The sequence below is a fragment of the Panulirus ornatus genome, chromosome 73, assembly GCF_036320965.1.
Source record: "Panulirus ornatus isolate Po-2019 chromosome 73, ASM3632096v1, whole genome shotgun sequence".
Classification (NCBI taxonomy): Eukaryota; Metazoa; Arthropoda; class Malacostraca; order Decapoda; family Palinuridae; genus Panulirus; species Panulirus ornatus.
Window position 1 is genome coordinate 2503508 of NC_092296.1, and position 21493 is coordinate 2525000.

Genomic DNA, 21493 nt, shown 5'->3' on the forward strand with positions numbered 1-21493 from the left:
GAACATGGCGCCTCAATTATGGTACGACACAGACAGGGAGACACACACACACACACACACACACACACACACACACAGACTCCCGTTACCAAGAGCGAGTGGACGCCAACACCTCCACCGCATGACTGGGTCATGACCAACACCATCCACCCCTCTTCCCTCGCTTACCCACCCACCACCACCACCACCGCGCTGGTCATGCGAGTGCATGTGCCCTCGGCCCTGCACTCGCATCAGTGCCTCAAGCTCAAACCACCACCCACCGCCTGTGACTCGTCCTCACCCACACACGGCGCAGCACTTCATCTTCTTGACCACAAGCGTACGCCTACCCGGGAGGGCGGCACTCACAAACTCCGGGCCTCTACCCTCGTCTGGTGTCTACCCACAAAAAAAGAAAAAAATCTGGATCACGGATTCCCGTATACACGGACTTGCATACGTCTATAACTTGCATCCATTTTATCCCTGGGGGATGACTTTGGAAACCCCACCCCAACCCAACCCCGCAACGGAACTCTGGCGTCGCAGAAGGCGACTAAGGGGGTGAGGGGGAGGGGGGGAGAAGAGGAGGGTGTGTGTGTGTGTGTCTGGAAATCCTATCATTCCTTTCCAAAATAAGGAAGACACGAAGGAGTCGTGAGGATTTTTCCCTTGAACGGCTCCGGCCTAAGTTTCTTGCGCTACCTCTTAAAGGACAAGACAAAAATGTAATATATATATATATATATATATATATATATATATATATATATATATATATATATATATATATATATATATCATGACCATCTTTCTTTAAATATAAACATATGTACACACATGACAGCTAGGGAGTGGGTGTGAGCAAAGTGAACCCGTTATTTATCTCTTCTTGGCGCTACCCCGTTAAGAGGGAAACGGCAAACAAGTGTGTGTGTGAGTGTGTGTGTGTGTGTGTGTGTGTAATGGTCACGCTGCCGTCTTACACTCATAAATAAGTACGTACACACCAAAGAATTGCCCCCCAACCTCCCCCCCAAAAAACAAGACAAGGGGTGCGTGAGCGAGCGGTCACTACCGGGTAAAAGCCAGTCTCTACCCTGGCTCAGCCCAGCCAGCCAGCCAGCCAGCCCAGCCAGTCAGCCAGCCAGCCTCGCACGACCTTGGACCTCCATGTACACACACACACACACACACACACGAGCGCGCAGGATCGTCCCGCCCGGCGCCTCCCATCATGCAAGTCTCTTATCAAGTAACTGACATGGAAACCAGATATGCCATCAAGTCCCATTCAGTTCCTAGCTTGTAGTGTGATTGTACGAGGCCTGCTTTGCCTCAACACGATAAGTTCCCAGGTGCACTTTCGTGTAATAATCACATCATCAGGGGAGACAAAAAAGAGAAATGTAAGTCAGTGGATATACATCGAAGAGACGAAGCTAGGACGCCATTTGGTAAACATGCGATTGTCCAAGACATACAATGGTTGTATGTCTTGGACAATCGCATGTTTATATTATATATATATATATATATATATATATATATATATATATATATATATATATATATATATATATGCAACCACAAATGTGCTCCTTTTAAAATCTGAAGCATGACATAAACGATGGTTGACCAGTGACGCAAAGAAAACGACTTGAGTTCATTTGCAGGCACGCACACGAGTCCATCTGGCCCTGCTTATGTTGAGACGAGCAGGAAGGTCGGGCGGCTTGGGTAAACACGTAGAAGGGCAAAGCACCAAAGCACCTCACCATGCAGAGCTGTGGGGCACGATGGCGGTTCGCTACGACAGCGAGGCAGAGATGATGATAATAATTACAGTAATAATAATAATAATAATAATAATAATAATAATAATAATAATAATAATAATAATAATAATAATAATAAAAATAATAAATACTCCAATATTCTAAGTATATTGTGTGAGGTGACCACCTCACCCAGAGGCCTGAGGTGAGGACGTAGCGTGGAACACACACACACACACACACACACACACACACACACACACACAGGGAGAGGGAGGAACACATCGGGGAACACAGACACCAACAGGAGTAGAATGACCAGCAGACGGCGCTGCGGGAGCAGAGAGCGAGGATCGAACAGCTGTACAGGCAACAGAAGATTATTGAGCTGCTGCTGCTGCGTGGTCCTGCTGCTCCAACAGGATCGGCAGAGAGTCGGCAGCGGAGGCATTAATACCAGCTGTAGCAGCACACACACACACACACACACACATCATCATCATTATCAACAGCTGCTGCACCAGAGGCATATACAGCAGCTGCAGTAACAGCAGGAGACATCAACAACAGCTGCATCAGGGGGCACATCACCCCACAACAGGAGCAACAGCAGGGCCAACAACAGGAGGAAGGGCATGGGAACACAGCAAGTACAACCTCACACGAGGACCAAGGTTGTGTCAGGTGTGAGTCACACTTAGTCATTTCCTACCACCACCACCACCACAACCATCCACTAACTGTACCACAAACATCACTATCACAATCTGTTCTACCACTATCACAACCACCACCACTGTTCTACAACCACCACCACCACAACCACCACCCACTAACTGTACTACAAACACCACTACCACAATCTGTTCTACCACTATCACAACCACCACCACTGTTCTACAACCACCACCACCATCCACTAACTGTACCACGAACACCCCTACCACAAACTGTTCTACCACTATCACAACCACCACCACCATTCACCACTAACTGTGCCACTAACAACCACTACCATCGCCACTACCTACACCACCACACTGCACCTTCACCCCCACACCCTCACCAAGCCTCAAACACCACCAGCTAATCATTCACTCACGAATTACTCCGGTAATAACAGACCTGCCTCCCACCTTAAAAACAAAAAACAAAAAAAGTTCCCCTCCTCCCATACCCTCGGGCCCCATACAACCCTTCCCCCACCCTTTCCCCTCCCCTCCAGTGTAGGGGCGGCAGCTCACTACACGCTGCAGCTGGCTACAGCAGCAACAGCTGGCTCAATCACCACTAGCTTTGTTTTGTGTTCTTTTTCCCACCGCCTAACGCACTGGCCTGTGAGCGCCTCTGATCACCAGTCACTGACGAAAAGCGCATCTCCAGCTGTGGCCACTTGGGAGGGGGGGGGGGGTTTACCCCCCGCAAAGAAACAACAGCAACAGCAGCAGTAAACAAAGGACAGCAAACAATTAACAATGGAACAAAGACAGACAAACAAAGAAAGGGGGGGAGGGGGGACCACAACTTCAGCGACAAGGACCCATACAGGAAAAACAGCTGGCCGCTGCACCAAGGACCTCACAACAACAAACTGAAGAACAACAAAAACAAACAACAATAACAACGCGAACGAGGGCGAAGCAGCAGTACAGCAGCAAAGAGACCAGAGTCGACACAGCAACAGTGAGCTGGGGCAACCCCGGAACAGCAACACACACACACACACACACACACACACACACACACACACACACACAGCTTCATCCCCTTTAAATAATCAGCATCAAGCCCTTTAAATAGACAGCATCAAGCCCTTTAAATAAACAGTTTCAACCCCTTTAAATACACAGCTTCAACCTCTTTAAATAAACAGTTTCAACCCCTTTAAATACACAGCTTCAACCTCTTTAAATAAACAGTTTCAACCCCTTTAAATAAGCAGCGCGCAGCACGCGGGGCGAGAACCTCCTCCTCCTGCACATCATGCGAATCAGCAGCAACATTCTCTCTCTCTCTCTCTCTCTCTCTCTCTCTCTCTCTCTCTCTCTCTCTCTCTCTCTCTAACCTCACCCTCCGTCCAAAAGCCGCTCATCAAACACGCATGACGAAAAATTCGAAAAACCACATCTATATTAATTTTTTTCTTTTCGCAACCGTATGGAAACAGGATGCATCGCTCTTATTACGGGCTAACGGACGCCGGAAGCGGACTAAAAATTACACGTAGGAATTTTCTCACATCTAAAACGTACAATATCCGGTGTGTGTGTGTGTGTGTGTGTGTGTGTGTGTGTGTGTGTGTGTACCGTAAGGGCGGGATGTCGGCCGTCCCTTTTCCCGTGGCTGTGACGAGAAGGGTCGCTACCGCGTTTCCCTTCCGCTGCTGGGAAGGAGTGGGGGTTGTGGGATTGACACACGAGTGTGGTGGGGAGGTGACGGGGAGGGAGTGTGAGCTCCCACTTGCGTGGAAGGTCGCCGTTCCCGTGGTTGGCCTCGGGTGCCCGGGCGAGGCAAGGAGCGGAGGACTTCATTACCCTCCCTTGCCCCACACACACACACACACACATAAACACACCATCGCCTTCGCAGGCAAGCAATCAGGCACAGGTACAGCCAGCCTGGACCACGCCAGAGCCGACATTCCTCACCACCATGGGGGTCAGTACACACAAGCAAACGTGGATATGATGATATGGAAACCGCGAAGGTGACAGCCGAGGGTCCCAGAGGACGCCGTGAGGCAACACATCGAAGACGCCACGCCACACCGACCAGCGGAAGGACGCGCGATGGGAAAGAAGGCCGCGAGCGCGCCCCGTCATCGTAATAACCACCTCCTCCTCCTCCGAACATTTCCTACATAAACTCGGGTGAGGCCCAAAAACCCAGCCCCCCCCCCCCCCCCCAACCGTTAAGTTATAATTACACCAGTGACATGGCGGGGCGAGGGGGGGGGGGGGTAAGAAAGAGAGCCAGCTCCACGAGAGAGAGAGAGAGAGAGAGAGAGAGAGAGAGAGAGAGAGAGAGAGAGAGAGAGAGAGAGAGAGAGAGAGAGAGAGAGAGAGGAAAACCGGGGTGCGTCACCCATGCCCCCCCCCCAAAAAAAAAAAAAAATATCCACAGACGACGTTGGCCGTGTTCACAAGCAAGGCCAGAGGAAGAACCCACTCACCCACCTACCCACTGACCTACTCCTCCCCCTGACGGGACCCACCCACGTGCTCACTCCTCCTCATCTACGGTGAGGTGAAGACGTATCCCCCCCCCGCCGTTAATGAGACCACAACCGCTACAACATGAAGGGATGTACAACCACAGTTAAATACTCCCACTACAACCGCTACAACATGCAGAGCGAAATACGACTGGCCAAGAACATAGGTATATGATGACAACTCCACAACTGGACGCATGGAGAAGTTGTGCCTTCGAACCGCGAGCGGAACAAGATTAACACGGGTCTCTCTCTCTCTCTCTCTCTCCCCCTTTGGGGATTCCTCAAGGCAACCGCTGACGACCACTCCTCATCGAGAAGAAGAAGAAGAGAGCAGAAGCCCCCCCCCCCTCTCTCTCTCTCTCTCTCTCTTCTCCTACCCGAAGTGGGTCATGCAGCTCGTCTGAAGGTTACGTTACCGTGAGAGTGACGACATGGTTAAGTACAGCGGGCAGTACCCCAAATCACCTCCGTCAGCAGCAGCAGCAGCAGGGCCAGGTGTACGTCACCTTGGGAGAAAACAAGACAGACCTGACGCAACTACGAAATGCCTTGGAGGAAGAGTGCGTGCGTCTTGACGCCTCCCAGGTTACGCAAGGCGGACGGTCTGTGTGTGTGTGTGTGTGTGTGTGTGTGTGTGTGTGTGTGTGTGTGTGTGTGTGTTTAAGAACAAGGGAGCTTGATATTCCATGTCATCTTCGTAGGGGTAGGGGGACGGATCTCTTCCCACCCTCTCCCCATTACTCCCCCAGTTATCTATATCTCTCCACCCATCCCTCCCTCCCTGGGGTCCCACGAAAGACCATCCTGCCGTATCACACACACACACACACACACACACACACACACACACACACACACACACACACACACACACAATGTATACCTCTGAAACACAATCTACGCCACCCTCATCACTGTCTCTCTCTCTCTCTCTCTCTCTCTCTCTCTCTCTCTCTCTCTCTCTCTCTCTCTCTCTCTCTCCACCACAACTCGATCAGCCAACACCACCACCACCAACACCACCTCCAACATCGTGGCTCCCCCATCAAAAACAAGAAAAAACAACATTCCTTCATCTACTGGATTCATTAAGTGGGTCACATCCCCCAACACCCCCACACACACTCCGACACCCACCCACCCATCCAACCATTACACACATCATTCACGAAAAAAAACGTAACTTGGACCAGACACAAGGAGAGCCACTGTCACACTTCCTTTAAAAGACTTTATCTGAGCCTGGCATTACGAGACGCTCCTTCTCTGGCGGGGTTTTCCAATCCACTTTCTCCTTCTTCAGTACTTCCCCAAACACGGCCCACCCCTCCTGGGGGGTAAACTACGCAAGGCAACGCAAGCGGCGTTTCCTGCGTAATTCGCAACCACGAGATCCGTCTTCCCTTGAAATTTCACCATCTGCAACCGTAAATTTAACGAGAAGAACACCCCCCCCCCTCCCCGGCCACAGTAGCTAACGTAACGTAACATACACAACCCTACGTCACAGAGGACGTAATGATACGCGTCAGGAAACACGAGTGAGGACGTGAATGACTCATGGTACGTGCATCGTATTACTCCCCCCCCCCACCACACCCATACCCCCTACACCCGTTATTACGCTACTTGTACACGAGACTTACCCACACCAATTCATGGGTCCTACCCCCACCAATTTACGAGTCCTACCCACACCAATTTATGGGTCCTACCCACACCAATTTATGGGTCCTACCTACACCAATTTACGAGTCGTACCCACACCAATTTACGGGTCCTACCCACACCAATTTACGGGTCCTACCCACACCAATTTACGAGTCCTACCCACACCAATTTACGAGTCCTACCCACACCAATTTACGAGTCCTACCCACACCAATTTACGAGTCCTACCCACACCAATTTATGAGTCCTACCCACACCAATTTACGAGTCCTACCCACACCAATTTACGAGTCCTACCCACACCAATTTTACGGATCGAGACCAATTTACGAGTGAGCGCCTACATTTACAAGGCGTAAATGGCCATGATCGTAAAGACTCACTTCTATCTTTGCCTCTTTTTTTATCTTTTCTTATCAGTGACGTGTCTTGTGGCCTAGCTAAGCTAAGCTGGCTGATATCGACTGCACCTGACCAGCTACCCTAACCCCTTCGTTTCTACTACCCTCATATAGACGTCGAGTGTAAGGGTCGGGCTGGGTGAGTTACCCGGGGTCGTCGTGTTCCACGCAAGGGCGGAGGGGTCGTGCAGTCGTTCTCGATGGTGGGAGGGAGGGAGGGAGGGGGGAGGGCAATCAACCACCCCCCCACACACACATTGTCGGCGGAACTACTGCACTCATGACTCCCTTCCTCACACACACACACCGGGTAATGTGGAAGTCCGTATGCCTCATCGTGAGGGTGGTGGCGCCGTCGGAGGCGGTGTAGGAGCAGGAAGCCAGGGAGACACGACAGGACCCCTGCATGGCGCCCTATAGCCTTCCCCGTCATCCCCCCCATGTCCGTTTGGAAATGGTGGGGTGCCAGCTGGACGCGAGCCTCATCGCCTACCTCAAAAATGAATGTTTGTTTGGGTATTTCCTTCCTCCGTGGAGGAGGAGGAGGAGGAGGAGGAGGAGGAGGAGGAGGAGGAAGGAAGGAGGGGCAGACACAGGGGGGGGGAGAGGATGAGGGCTGCCCCTCCGGCATGACCAGTGAGCACGTCGGTGACCAAAGCTTGGGTCATGATGGCCCGGCATGACCCACACACCACACGTGGCATTACAGGTGAAGATGACCTGCGGCTGAGGTGTGCCAAAGTCTCTCTCTCTCTCTCTCTCTCTCTCTCTCTCTCTCTCTCTCTCTCTCTCTCTCTCTCTCTCTCCTCAAGTCATTCTTAAACACCCAGGTAGAATGTCTCTGGATGTCTATGGCACTCCACACTTGTGATAACAAAAAAAAAAAAAAAAAAAAATTTTATTCCCGTTTTACTCGAGCCTAGAAAGAACAGACATGCACACGTCTGTCAGTATAGCGAGAGAGAACACGGCCCACGTTATCTCCTGCGTGTCGTAGAGGGCGAATGAGCAAGGCAGGCGCGAGAGATCGGGACACCATCCCCTCCTGTATACGAGCGTGTTTCCCAAACGTAAGAACAAGAGAAGTGACAAGTGAGGACTTTCCCCCCCTCCTCACTCGTCTGTTCCTGAAGATAACCGTGTCTTTATCCGGGACGGAAAAATCTTCCATCGAAACGTGTATTCAATTTCTTCTGTTCCATCAGCACGAACGTTATCAGCAAGTGGCCAAGATATCTCACAAGAAAAGATAACGACGATTGAAGACACGAAGCGTTATCATAACCGACTCCTTTTATCTTTGTGGCTGGCTATGGCCTGGGGTGGGGTCGGTGGCACTCATTAAACAAAAACCTATGGCAACAGCTGGACGTTTAAATCTTTAGCAACAGTTGGGCGTTTAAACATATAGAAACAGTTGGTCGTTTAAATCCATAGCAACACTTGGACGTTTACATCTATAGCAACAGTTGGTTGTTTAAATTCATGGCAATAATTCTGGACGTTTAAGCCTATAGCAAGAGATGGACGTTTAAATCTACAGCAACAGATCTGGACGTTTTACGACACTGGTCGAGGAACTGTGGCACCGAGGATCGAACACTGGCCGGCTGGTGTGGGTAAGAAAAGCGTCGGGGAGGCACTGGCCTGAGGGAGGAGGAGGAGGAAGGGGGGTTGGTGACGGTAAGCGAGAGTCGGGGCAGCATGGCACTGGCCGAGAGTGTGTGTGGGAGAGAGAGAGAGAGAGAGAGAGAGAGAGAGAGAGAGAGAGAGAGAGAGAGAGAGAGAGAGAGAGAGAGAGAGAGAGAGAGAGAGAGAGACGGTCAGTCAGTGGCAGGCGTCAGAGGTGGCCTCCGGTGGAGCTGGTAATCCGGGGGAGGAGGAGGAGGAGGAGGAGGAGGAGATGTACGGTGCCAGCTCACGGAAGAAACTAACACCATAAAAATAGTGATGAGAGCGTCTGGCCACGGTACACCATCCCCTTCCCCTCCTCCTCCTCCCTCCGCTCTCGTCCCCCCACACCTACCGACCTACACGCCCACTTACCATCCCACGCGACATCCCCACCTAGACCACTTGTGCCTCCAGCCTATAACACCACATCCACGCACACACCCCTCCACTATCACCTATCTACCCCCACCTACTCACAACACATCACCCGACTTCCCACGCCCACCAACATGCCACACCCTTACCACCTGCCGCCACGCCCACCTACAACACAATCACCAACTACCGCCACGCCCACCTACAACACAATTACCACCTGCCCCCATGCCCATCTACACAGACTCAACACCTGCCCTGAAACCCACCTAAACCACAATCACCACCTGCCCCCATGCCCACCTACAGACTCAATTACCACCTGCCCTCACGCCCACCTACAACACAATTACCACCTGCCCTCACGCCCACCTACAACACGGAACAACCTGCCTATAAAATACCACTAAACATTGCCCATACGCAAACTATCAGTGCTTTGAAATTATGGCTACACGAATACAACCCTTTCTACAACGAGGAAAGGCACATATCTACATCCCTGTCTTCAGTTCAAGATCGGCCGATCTTACAGTTTCATATCTGAGCCTCCTCCCCCTCAAGAAAAGCCCCCCCCCCCTTAGCACAGCCGAGTAGGGGGACTCCCCCCGTTCAAACTTTCCTATAAAACATCCAAGACGGTATACTCTCTCCATACTACTCGGTCTTCCTTCTCAACATTTCTTTCTTTTTCTCCCCCCCCCCTCTCCCTCCTTCAGAAGGGCCAAATGCACAGTGAGAGAGTGTGAAAGGGGTCTTACCAATAACCATCTTTAACAACCGGTGTTAAAAGACTCTTTCCGATTGGTGGATGTTGTAACTTTAACGTTGACGGCCTAATTGACCAACCCTGGCAGTTAGCTGATAGACCGAAACCCTCAAACAACCGTGACACCAACTCTCCCTTTTCGGCTGTTGAGCCGGAGGGAGAGGTGGGTAGGGGGAGATGCCTTATGTTGCACTACCCTTGTCTCCACCACAAATATGAGACTACGACCCCTATGGCATTCATGATGCCCTCCTAGAAAGAGTCTCTTCATGGAGGAACGTCATCATTGTGGGGGTCTTCTGTTGCCTCTCCTTCCCATGTACTCCCACGCGCCATCCGCCCCCCTCCCTGACCACCTAAACCCACCCTCTCCATCAGCAACCCAACTAGAAGGGCGTTCCTCACAACACGCAAAGCTTTAAGCCTGCAGTGTGTAGCTCAGCTTACAGCATGTGATCAAGAATTGGGGAAAAAAAATATTTGGAAAGCATAAAACGCAGATGTTTAAAACACATTTTCAGCCGCGTTAAAACCGCTTCACATAAGCGACATACGAGATCAATGTAGATTTATGGTCCTCGAGCCGTCAAAATGGTTCAGATGCTGGGCAACTGCTGTATAAAAATTGTATGATCAAAGGTGGAATGTTCTTCGAGTTATGAGCCAAACTATGACACACACCCTTTTAAATTTTGACAAAAAAAAAAATATCAAATCTAAGGTTTTGGGTCTTTGTACCACTCCGTTCTGAAGACGATGGGCAACGAAGCTGTGCAATTTTCCTCTATATCTGCGCGCGCGAGTTTCCAAATTGTCACCAAGGCTGGGTTACGAAGGTGAGGGCGAGTGTGTGACGAAGGTGAGGGCGAGTGTGCTACGAAGGTGAGGGCGAGTGAGTTACCAAGGTGAGGGCGAGTGTGCTACGAAGATGAGGGCGAGTGAGTTACCAAGGTGAGGGCGAGTGTGTGACGAAGGTGAGGGCGAGTGTGTGACGAAGGTGAGGGAGAGTGTGTGAGGCTACGGACGGACGACGCACGGAAGACGAACATAACCATCTCCCAGTCCTGCCATCCTATGCTGGCGGCAGCACTACCACCAGACACAACACCCCTAACCACAACTACCACAACCACCCTTTAAGGCAGTAACATATGAAATAAGTACACACACACACAATCCAATATGGACAACAGCATATCACGTATATAAATACATATCAATAAACCACCAGAAGGAAGCTGGATACTTCCATATCCTCCAGATCTTAAGCGTCAGAAAAAAAAATAGACACGAAGGAACTTCACCCAGGATCCCTTCACACCCACCTCACCTCACCCCGCCATCAACAGCAGTTCGTGTAAAGTGCTGGAGGTCCATACCGGATCACAAAAATAGGTAAAGGCCAAGTTAATCTATTCAACAACCGTATTACAACCTCCTTTTTCTTTTTCTTTCTTTTTTTTTTGGCCCTACTAAAGATACGATGAGGTCGAAGACACTCCAATGTTTCAGCGTGAGTCTACAAAACAAATGGACTGATATCGGCGGGTGGTGAACTACAGCATAATCATCCGGGGCCAGTGACTGACTGACTGACTGACTGACTCTGGGGGATGCAAAATACTTTTACCCTCGCCTCCCCTCCTCCCCGCAGCAGCAGAAGCAGCACCTCTGGCACGCGCGGGCTGGCTGGCTGGCTGGCTGTGGTAGGGAGGGAGGGGAGAGGAGACGTGGCGGAAACACGAGTCGGATGGCAACAGGAAGGACGGACAAACACCTTGCCTCAGAGCCAAGTATACGCAGTAGATTCTCACCACAGCAGAGTCTTGGCCCCCCCCCCCCCCCCCCCCCCGAACCCAAAGCCAGAGAGAGAGAGAGAGAGAGAGAGAGAGAGAGAGAGAGAGAGAGAGAGAGAGAGAGAGAGAGAGAGAAACAAGGTCTTTAAACACACACACACACACACGAAAAGTTTAAATTTTCTTGCAAATGCAATTTCCCCTCGTGCACTGGCCACTTAATCCTCCAGGGAACAAAAGACATTCAACCACACATCTCTTTTTGTTCTGCCACGCGACTGAATGAATGTGAGGACATATTTACACCGAGGTTTTCCCACGAGCCTTATATATATATATATATATATATATATATATATATATATATATATATATATATATATATATATATATATTCTGTACTAGCATGACGTACTGGACTTTGTGTCATCATGATTATCGTCTATGTGACGGTCTTACACACACACACGGGTCAAAAGGGATTCCTCAACTCCCCACAGCTTCGCCAGGAGCCTCCGCAACCTGCGTAGTCTTCCTCTTCCTCTTCTTCCTGGTCCTGATCCTCCTCCTCCTCCTCCTCCTCCGCTGGTACCGGTGTGGCGAGGCCTCTACTTCCCCCGCCATCCTACCACCGCGGTGTTCCACACACCCGCGGGACCAGAAGGCGGGAGGAGCCGACCTCTGGTGAGACTCTGCGACCAAGCCACCTTCGGCAGCACCGACACATGCAGGTGGTTACTTTCGCGAGGTCCGCGGCACATCACGTCACCAGAGGGAGGGGGGCGTTTGGCACTCGCCCTCCTCCTCCTCCTCGGCTTGTTCAACCATCACTGCCTCCAACACGGCGGCGAGGCCGTCCTGCCGTGTTCTACCATCATCAGGCAACACCTTCCTCCAGCTACGGCCGGAGCGGACGATCAGCTTCGGGTTACGGACACACGGGTTCGCAACGGCGTTAACAAGGTTCCCCAACCGCTCTCCCACCACACCTATGGGTATCCGGCGGTAACACTGCCTGCTAAAGGGGGGGTGGTGTGTGACGAGGATCCGCACGGGCACCGTCCACAAGTAACACTGACAGGGTGAGGAACCTGGCAGCTGTGGCTGGCACACACCCCTCCTCCTCCTCCTCCTCCTTCTTCCCCTCCCTCCCTGCCGCAGCCCTTGCCAACCTCTCGCACACCGTAACAATGCTACACCTGAAACCTCTTAAAAAAAATAAAATAAAAATGTGAAAAAAAAATAATGCCCATAAAACTTTCGTCAAAAACGTGATAGACTTCGACATTCTTTTCTTCTTCACCCTTCTGTTTTTTCCCCTCCCCCTCCTCTCCAACACCGACACCTTCGTTTCCGATACACAGACACAATTATGAGAGGAATTCACACGTTTCCAACTCGTTATCAATTTCCTACGATGTCTTAACGTCCTCGAGAAAGAGTGAGGCAAACACGCTGTACACCTCCAGAAGCTGACCCTCAACACCACGTAGAGGCCTATGACTAACGGGGCTTCTTACCCATGTAAGCCCTGGTTACAGTGAGGGACCAAGTGAGGCATCGCTTGTATAGCACTGAGGCTGGAGACTGAATTATATCAACAGAGGATTAGACGCATCCATCCACACGGCCTGGCTGCCTGAATTTCTCGACACATGTAAACAAATAGTGAAAAGGAGGATGAGGAGAAGGAGGAGGAGGAGGAGGAGGAAGAGGAAAAGGAGGAACATTAGCAGGCATGTCATTTGAAAACAGAAGAGTGTGTGTGAGCATTCCGGAGTTCGAGGGACGACCTGTGCCCCAGAACGCTCCCTCCCTCAACTCCACCACTACCGCTACAAGATACAGTCGTGGGTAAAACCAATATGAAAATCAGTCACGATCATGGTGACAGCTTAGGCTGTGGTCCCGTTCTTCACCAGTGGCCACCGCATTCTTGGCCAAGACGTTGGTCAAGCTGGTGGTGAGGCCCAGGATTCCGCCACTACCACCACACCATCACCGCACTGACCAAGAATTATCTTAAGGTAAAGCTTTAGGTACAGGTCAAGCTGCTGCGACACCCATCACTCACCGGTAGTCCCCGTCTTGGCCAAAGTCAGTGGTCCCCCATCTTGGCCGTAACCAGTGGTCCCCAACTTGGCTAAAGTCAATGGTCCCCGTCCTGGCCAAAACTAGAGGTCCCCATCCTGGCCAAAACCAATCGTCCCCATCCTGGCCAAAACCAGTGGCCCCCATCTTGGCCAAAACCTTCGTGACAGTGTGGCTCTGCGAACAACGCTGCTGCTTCCTCGACCACTACCTCTACCTTCGCTAACATTTCCCCTCACACTGCTGAAGAGGGTGGTGTGTCTGCCACCGGGGACACCAGCAGCCTACGCCCTCTCAAAGAGACAACCCCCACCACGTCGGGAATGATTGCCACACCAAAGCTGAGGACTCAGTCTCACACTACCACGAACTGGACCACGCGAAGAAACACATGCACGTGTCCTTCTTATACCATAAACTTACCATCGCCTGAGACTCTCTAGATAATGAGATGTCTATCGTCTCAGATCATGTGCTATGAATATCAGCAACTCCCTATCCTAGATCTGGGACGAGAATCATCTACGAGAGAAACAGAGAGTTACCCCCAACCTCCGTAAACCGCGCGCCCAACAAAACCCTTAAAATCTAAACTCAAGATCTCCAGTAATCCAAGGTCGGCTTTAAGACCACAGCAATGCTGAACAGCACACACACACACACACACACACACACACACACACACACACACACAACACACACACACACAGGGCACGATTCAGATGGCCAACACATTGAATTTCACCACAACATCCCAACCTACAACACCGACCACCCGCCGGCCCACCAAGCAGTACAAGGTGGGGGGAAAAAACACACCGAGTCTACAAAATGGTGCATCTCGCTCCGTAAATAAACAATTATCTCACGTCCCTCAACGGTCGAACCATAAACTACACGCCCACTCTACCTGACGTACAGGGCGGTCAATAAATATCCTGGTGGCGGCGTTCCGACCAGCCAACCAAACACAGCCGCTCGCATCTGCAGGCGGCTGGAGTGTGTTGGGAGGGGTTCCACAAGCATAGAGCAGACGGGGAAAGAAGGCGCCAGCCACCTTTATGAGCGCAAGACTTGTGATGTATCTATACACTGTACCTGAGAGAGGCAGCGAGGGAGGGCAGTACCTGAGCCACGGTACTCAATGCGTAACTCAACACTCGTACCTGGTGTACTGTGAGCGCAGACCTGGACAAAGTTCTTACGATGTGTCTCCACGCTGTACCTGGGAGGGCCCCAATACCTGGGTAAACGGACCTGAGGCGTGTGTACCTGGAACCGGGACCTGGTGTCTACGAGGAACAGAAGGGGAAAGCTTAAGACAGCAGGTCACGAGGGGGGGAAGTACCACATCAACACAGGTTTGTCTATACATCTTCGTATTTCTACGCCTACAGGACTCTCTCGAGGTACTAAGGCAAAGAATGTTTTGGGACTGCGACCACTGGGTCATAACCTGCTGCAGTGTGTCAAGGCCTTTTGTTCCCCCGCTACGCTGATGAAGGTGTGGCACTTCATACAAGCTACGACGGCATGACTTTCTGAGACGAGTGGGATGATGTCAGTGGACAGGACGATGCTCCAGATGTGCGACTAAACTGACGGTGTGTTGCGATGGTGAGGTGCTGCGCAGGGGGGAGATACGAAGATAAGAAAGGGGAAACAGGAGGGAGATAAGAGAGGCAGATTGGCTGAGGGATCACAGAACATAAACGTGATGATACATGAAGACAGATAATAAGTGGTGGAGAAAATAGAGAGGAAGAAGAGCGTTTATATATGTAAATACTCGCCAGGTCGAGGCCTCGGACGAGCTCTTGTCAACATGCCTATTCTCTGATGTGCCATCCCTGGCAAAGGTGAGGAATGTGAGCATGAGTGTATGGGCACACTTAGGTAGATATGTGTGTTATGTATGGCGTCAGGAGAGGAGCAGGAGGTCAATAGGTGGTGGCGTAGAATGCGACAGTGGCAACAGCAGCGACTGTGATGACACAGGCGGTGGCAATAACAACGTCTCAACAGATACCAGCTCATACGTCTAGCGCCAGCTCCCCATACCACACCGTCTCACTCATACCTACTCATAACACCTTCCCTCCATACATATCCTACCATTTCCTCCTCTTCTTGTGTTCGTAACCCAACCCAGTCTTTCTCCACACATTAAGCCTCCCCAAGGGATCATTAACACAGCTCCTAACCGAAGATTTCCACTCTCCCCTTGACCAAAGGCAGTCGGGAGCACCGCCTCCTAGGCTACTAAAACGTTAAGCCCGGCGACTTAACCATCCAAGACACTCGCACTTCCTCCTTCAACACCCTCTCTCTCTTCTCCCCTCACAACCACACACACACATTCCTCTTCTGTAGCATCTCCCTCCCTCCCTCACTAACGAGGGGCAACGCCTCTCACCACCCTCTCCTTCACCAAACACGTCCACCACACACTTCCTCCCACCCTCCCCCCATCCTCCACTCTTACCACCTGACGGGCACAGAGTGCTCCCTCTTCCACGGGAGAGGCGCGTTTCCTCACGCCGTTCCTCCAGCTCCACCACACACACTCCTCCACCGCCGGACACTCTCATTCAATAAACCGGCCCCTCTCGAAGAGGAGGTCGCGCGCCTCCGCCTGCGGTCACGGTGAGACAAACTTGGCAACCGGAAAACAGGCTCGAGAAATAACACCCACGTGGAGCACCCTCTCCCCGATGCCTCTTCTCTCTCTCTCTCTCTCTCTCTCTCTCTCTCTCTCTCTCTCTCTCTCTCTCTCTCTCTCTCTCTCCAACCCTTACCCCCTTCTCCTCCCACCGTCCCATACTTTCCATCTTCCCAAAATAGGTTCTCTTCCACGCTCGTGCGCCCCCCCCCCCCCTCCCCATCGATCAACACAACACAACCCCTTCCCGAGCCATCGACCTGGCCAACTGACGAAAGAGGAATCCCCTCACAGGATGTCGAGCCTCCCAAACCAACACGATTCTCCCCCTCCTAACTCTCGTGCCTCCAACCTAACCTAACACCACCTACCCTCACAACTCCCCTCCCCCAGACCAATTCAGGCGTTTTCGCCCATGCTTTCTAACCCCCCCCTCTCCACCCTAGTCCACAAAGCCATCCCTCCACAGTTCCCTAAAAGACCAACAAACTCATCTTCTCCCCAACCTTTGGTTCCGACACAGCCTTCCCCACTACCACCTCCCAATACCGTCCCAGACGTAGGAGAAGACATCCTCCCTCACACCCTTCCCCCTCTACAACCAAGTCCTACAGTCCACTCCCCCTCTGAAACACGCTTTCCACCTCTATAACCAAGTCCCTCAGTCCACCCCCCCTCTGAAACACGCCTTCCACCTCTACAACCAAGTCCCTCAGTCCACTCCCCCTCTGAAACACGCCTTCCACCTCTAAAACCAAGTCCTTCAGTCCACTCCCCCTCTAAAACACGCCTTCAACCTCTATAACCAAGTCCTTCAGTCCACTCCCCCTCTGAAACACGCCTTCCACATCTGTAACCAAGTCCTACAGTCCACTCCCCCTCTGAAACACGCCTTCCACCTCTACAACCAAGTCCCTCAGTTCACTCCCCCTCTGAAACACGCCTTCCACCTCTACAACCAAGTCCCTCAGTCCACTCCCCCTCTGAAACACAAACACACTATCCCTGCTGCTGTTGCTACAGCTGCTCCTGCTGTTGTCGCTGCAGCAGCTGCTCCTGCTGCTGTCGCTGCCCGCAACCTTTACATACCCAATTAATCCATCTCTGTAACGCTACAACCGCCAGTCAGCCCTTCCCGCCATGACACCAGGCGACAAGCGTGATCCAAATGGCGAATAAATTGAGGTGAAGAAGAGAGAGGGGACGAGGAACGAACCATCCCCCCACCAGCCTGTCGCGCAGCAGAAGGAAACACTCAGGTCCGGTGGACGGGAAGAGGAGAAGACAACCATGGGACGTGGATGTCTGTCCACTGACCAAGATCGCTTTATCTGGGTCCCTCCTCCACCTCAGCTGGTACTACTGCAAAGACCAGCTGCGGGGACATGTGGACACCAGCTGGCAGGTGGACGAGGGAGGAAGGGAGGAGGCAGGAGGGGGGGTAGCAAGGTTTGGGGGGGGGGAGTATCATACATTAGGAGGAGTGTCATCTGATGACATCAACAGATGGGATGACGAATGGGTCTACAACGAAAGGGCACTACCGGACTCCGCCTGCAACAGGTTACGCTCAGTGGGGGGGGGGGGGGGAGGAGGAAAGAAAAAGCTGTACTACCGGGCGTAAAAGTCTCGTTAATGAACTTCTCATCCCCCGCAAAAAAAAAGGAACACTGTCATTACCCTGCGACTGGACTGAACGCAGCCTTCAGAGAGGCCAAGGGGTGACCCCCCCAACCCGCCAGAACCCCCTCAGAGAAAGCGGATAATCACAATAACGCCAATTATGCTAAACAACTATAATGACCATCATACGAAGGCTACAGAGGAGCGCTAGGCCAGGCCCTGACACCATCACGAGGAGGTGAACACGACGCGTAAGTACCACCACAGTGGCACGGGCGAAATCAGCACCTCTTCTGAAAAGAGGTTGGACAATCTGTGGCACCTCCCCGCGAGGCAAACACCATACATCTCCTTGTGATTCTGGACATACTCATGCCGAAGGGTCGCTCTCTACCCACTCTAGACTGTCTACGAACCTCTCTCTCTGTCTTTCTGTCTGTCTGCCAACACGGACGGCTAAAACCTTAAGCCTACCTACTGGCCTCGCTCGCTACCTACCCCCAGCCAGACCCGACAGACAGACAGACAGACAAAGAGACAGGACACCCATCCCTGTGAGCTATCCACTCTCGGCCCCACCCCTCCCCCATCGGGGTAGAGGAGGCTAGGAACAGTAAGGATGTTCCTGAAGAGCTCACAGCGGGCGTGGCTCGGCTCAAACCGCACGACCTACACTATCCATCCAGCGGGCGTGGCTCGGCTCAAACCGCACGACCTACACCATCCATCCATCCATCCAGCGGGCGTAGCTCGGCTCAAACGGCACGACCTACACTATCCATCCATCCATCCCCGCATACCACCGCCTCCACTGGGCACTTTCTTTCTTTTTTTTTCTCTCTCTCTAACGGGGCGCCCCCCCGACAACCTTCAGTCAGCGCACAGTTATACAAACAACAGTGTATAATGATATGAGGGAAGTCAGTCCGACGGCGCAACAGAAGGATGAGAGAGAGAGAGAGAGAGAGAGAGAGAGAGAGAGAGAGAGAGAGAGAGAGAGAGAGAGAGAGAGAGAGAGAGAATGACATATGAGTGGGGAGATGAAGGGGTCCCCGGAAGTAGACGGGTGTGATGGCTGTATCGCTGAGACGCCGACCACACACACACACACACACACACACACACACACACACACACACACACCAGGCAGCAGAGGGCGACAGTGGGTGACGGCAGCGCTCCTTGTCTGCCAACGACGCCCACGCTCTGCCAACACTACCCACACTGTGCCAACAAGCCTTCCCTCCTCCTTTTATTCCCTGTCCTTCCCGCTCACACCCCGACCCCCCTCCCACTAAACACACACACACACACACACACACACACACACACACACACTTTAGCTTCGCCTCTCTACTCCTTATTGAACTCCCTCCCATCACCCTCCTGTCTTCAACCAGACTATCTTCACCTTATGACTTCATTCCCTTCACCCCCCTGCTTTCAGTATCTTCACCCACCTTATCTCCCCAACAATCTTCTATATCCCCACCCACCACACTGTCTCCCAAACTATCTCCCACACCTTCACCCACACTATCTCCCCATCTATCTCCCACACCTTCACCCACACTATCTCCCACGACTACCTTCCACATTTCCACCCACGCGGGGCACGCAACCAGAGCTTTCCTCCCTACCACGAATCTACCAAACTTTCCCTTAAGACACTCTCCTTTCCCTTCCTCCACCCACCTGCACCCTCCCACAACCAACATACTCCCACACAGCAACGTAACCCCCACCACCACTGCCCCCGCCACTACCACCACCACCAGCATTACGCCCCAGGAGGAGCGCCACTACCAACTCCAAGCAAGCTGCTCCTCCCTCAGTGCCACTAGAAACCTACTTCCCAGAACGAGGCCCTTCTACTGCCACTACCCTCGACCAAGGCCCGTCTATAGCCGCCCTCCAGCCTTAACCAAGGCCTGCCTACTGTCACTCCCTTCAACTAAGCCCGTCTAATGCCACTAACTTCGACTATGATCCGTCTAATGCCACTAACTCAGACCAAGGTCCATCTACCGCCACTACCCTTTGACCAAAGTCCGTCAACTGCCACTCCCCGGGCCACTAGACCAAAGGTTTGTCAACTGCCACTCCCAGCCCCTTGACAGAGGCATGTCTACCGTCAACTACCGCCGCCCAGTCGCTAGCATTAACTTATCTACTGTCACTCAGGCCGCGTGACAGCGGCGCTACCACTTCCCTCCAACACTCTCTTCACCAGCGCCGCCACACGTCCTCCTCCTCCTCCTCACCACCATCACCAACAACCCTCGCAACATCACCACCATCTCAGGCATCACCAACACCATCACCAACATCCCACCCAACACCATCACCACCCCCCAACCACCACCAACATTCCCCCACCACTCCTCCACCAGAGGTCGTATCTGATCTTCCACAGGCTTCCAAACCACCCTCCACCGCCATCCGTCATCTGTCGCATCCATTCCTTAAGACACCAACGCTGGGCCATTCTCTCCACCACCAACTCTCCCCCTCAATACAGTATCACCACCACCATCTCGCCCCATCAAGTCAACCATCTCTCAGACAGCCCCCCTCCCACCCCTTCCCCCTATATAACAAAAAGCACAGTCTGTGACAACACAGAGCCGACACACCGACAGTGAGCGGTGGGTCTGTTCAACGCCTCGCCGCCTGGCACAGACAGACCACAGCAAACGACAAAAACCACCTCATCTGGCACTCTCGAACCTCACGAATTATTCACGAAACCAAAAATCGAACAGATCTCCCCAATACGTATAATGCTCATGGGGGTGTCTCCATGGTATAGAGGGTGGTTAGAAAACACAATACAGTTGACACACGGGTGGAGGGAGGGAGGGGAAGAAAAGCAGACACACACACACACACACACACAGGGAAGAGTTGGGGAAGGCACCACCCCTCCCACTTGGGGAAGCCTTGGGTCAAAGCGTTACTCCCCAGTGACGCGGTCACGACTCACGCTGCAACACCGTCTCTTATCTCTCCAGACCAGAAGTTACTGATAAAAAAAAAAACGAAGATAAAAGAACCGTATCTCTCATCCCGTGAAAGTGACGCCCTTTGTAAAAAAAAAAATAAAAAATACACAAAAACGCACAATTTACTCTTCCTACATGGCATTTTCGCCCTAGATGTTCACCCGCTGAGCATTGTCTTTGCCCTCTCTCATGCCTCAACCCCTGCCTCCCTGCTGGTCTAGCCACTACCCCTGGCCAGGACCCCAACCCCTCCATCACAACAGTCTTATAACATAATCCTCAGACAGCAAAATCTAAAGATTATTTTTCAATAAACTTTCCCATCCACTTATGAAATGCTGTGTGAATTATACTATTTCCCAAACCGTCTGGTATACGGAGACTGGGTTCAAACTGGCGTCTGGATACAGTGGCAGGGTTTAAACTGGTGTCTGGATACAGTGGAAGGT

The 21493-nt window shown here is 52.0% G+C and overlaps 1 protein-coding gene across 5 annotated transcripts in view; it reads right to left on the reverse strand.

Moving 5' to 3' along the window:
• The window catches only part of Pkn (serine/threonine-protein kinase N), a 418274-nt gene that overhangs the window by 214783 nt on the left and 181998 nt on the right, over positions 1-21493 (reverse strand). Inside the window, exon 1 of one of the 5 annotated variants that reach the window (XR_011712615.1) lies at positions 12653-12766. The exons of 3 other annotated variants lie outside the window; for them this stretch is intronic. The gene's annotated coding sequence lies outside the window, so the exon portion shown is untranslated. Of the gene's footprint in view, positions 1-12551; positions 12767-21493 lie in introns of those variants that run through there. One more of the 5 variants, XR_011712616.1, reaches the window with a different exon arrangement.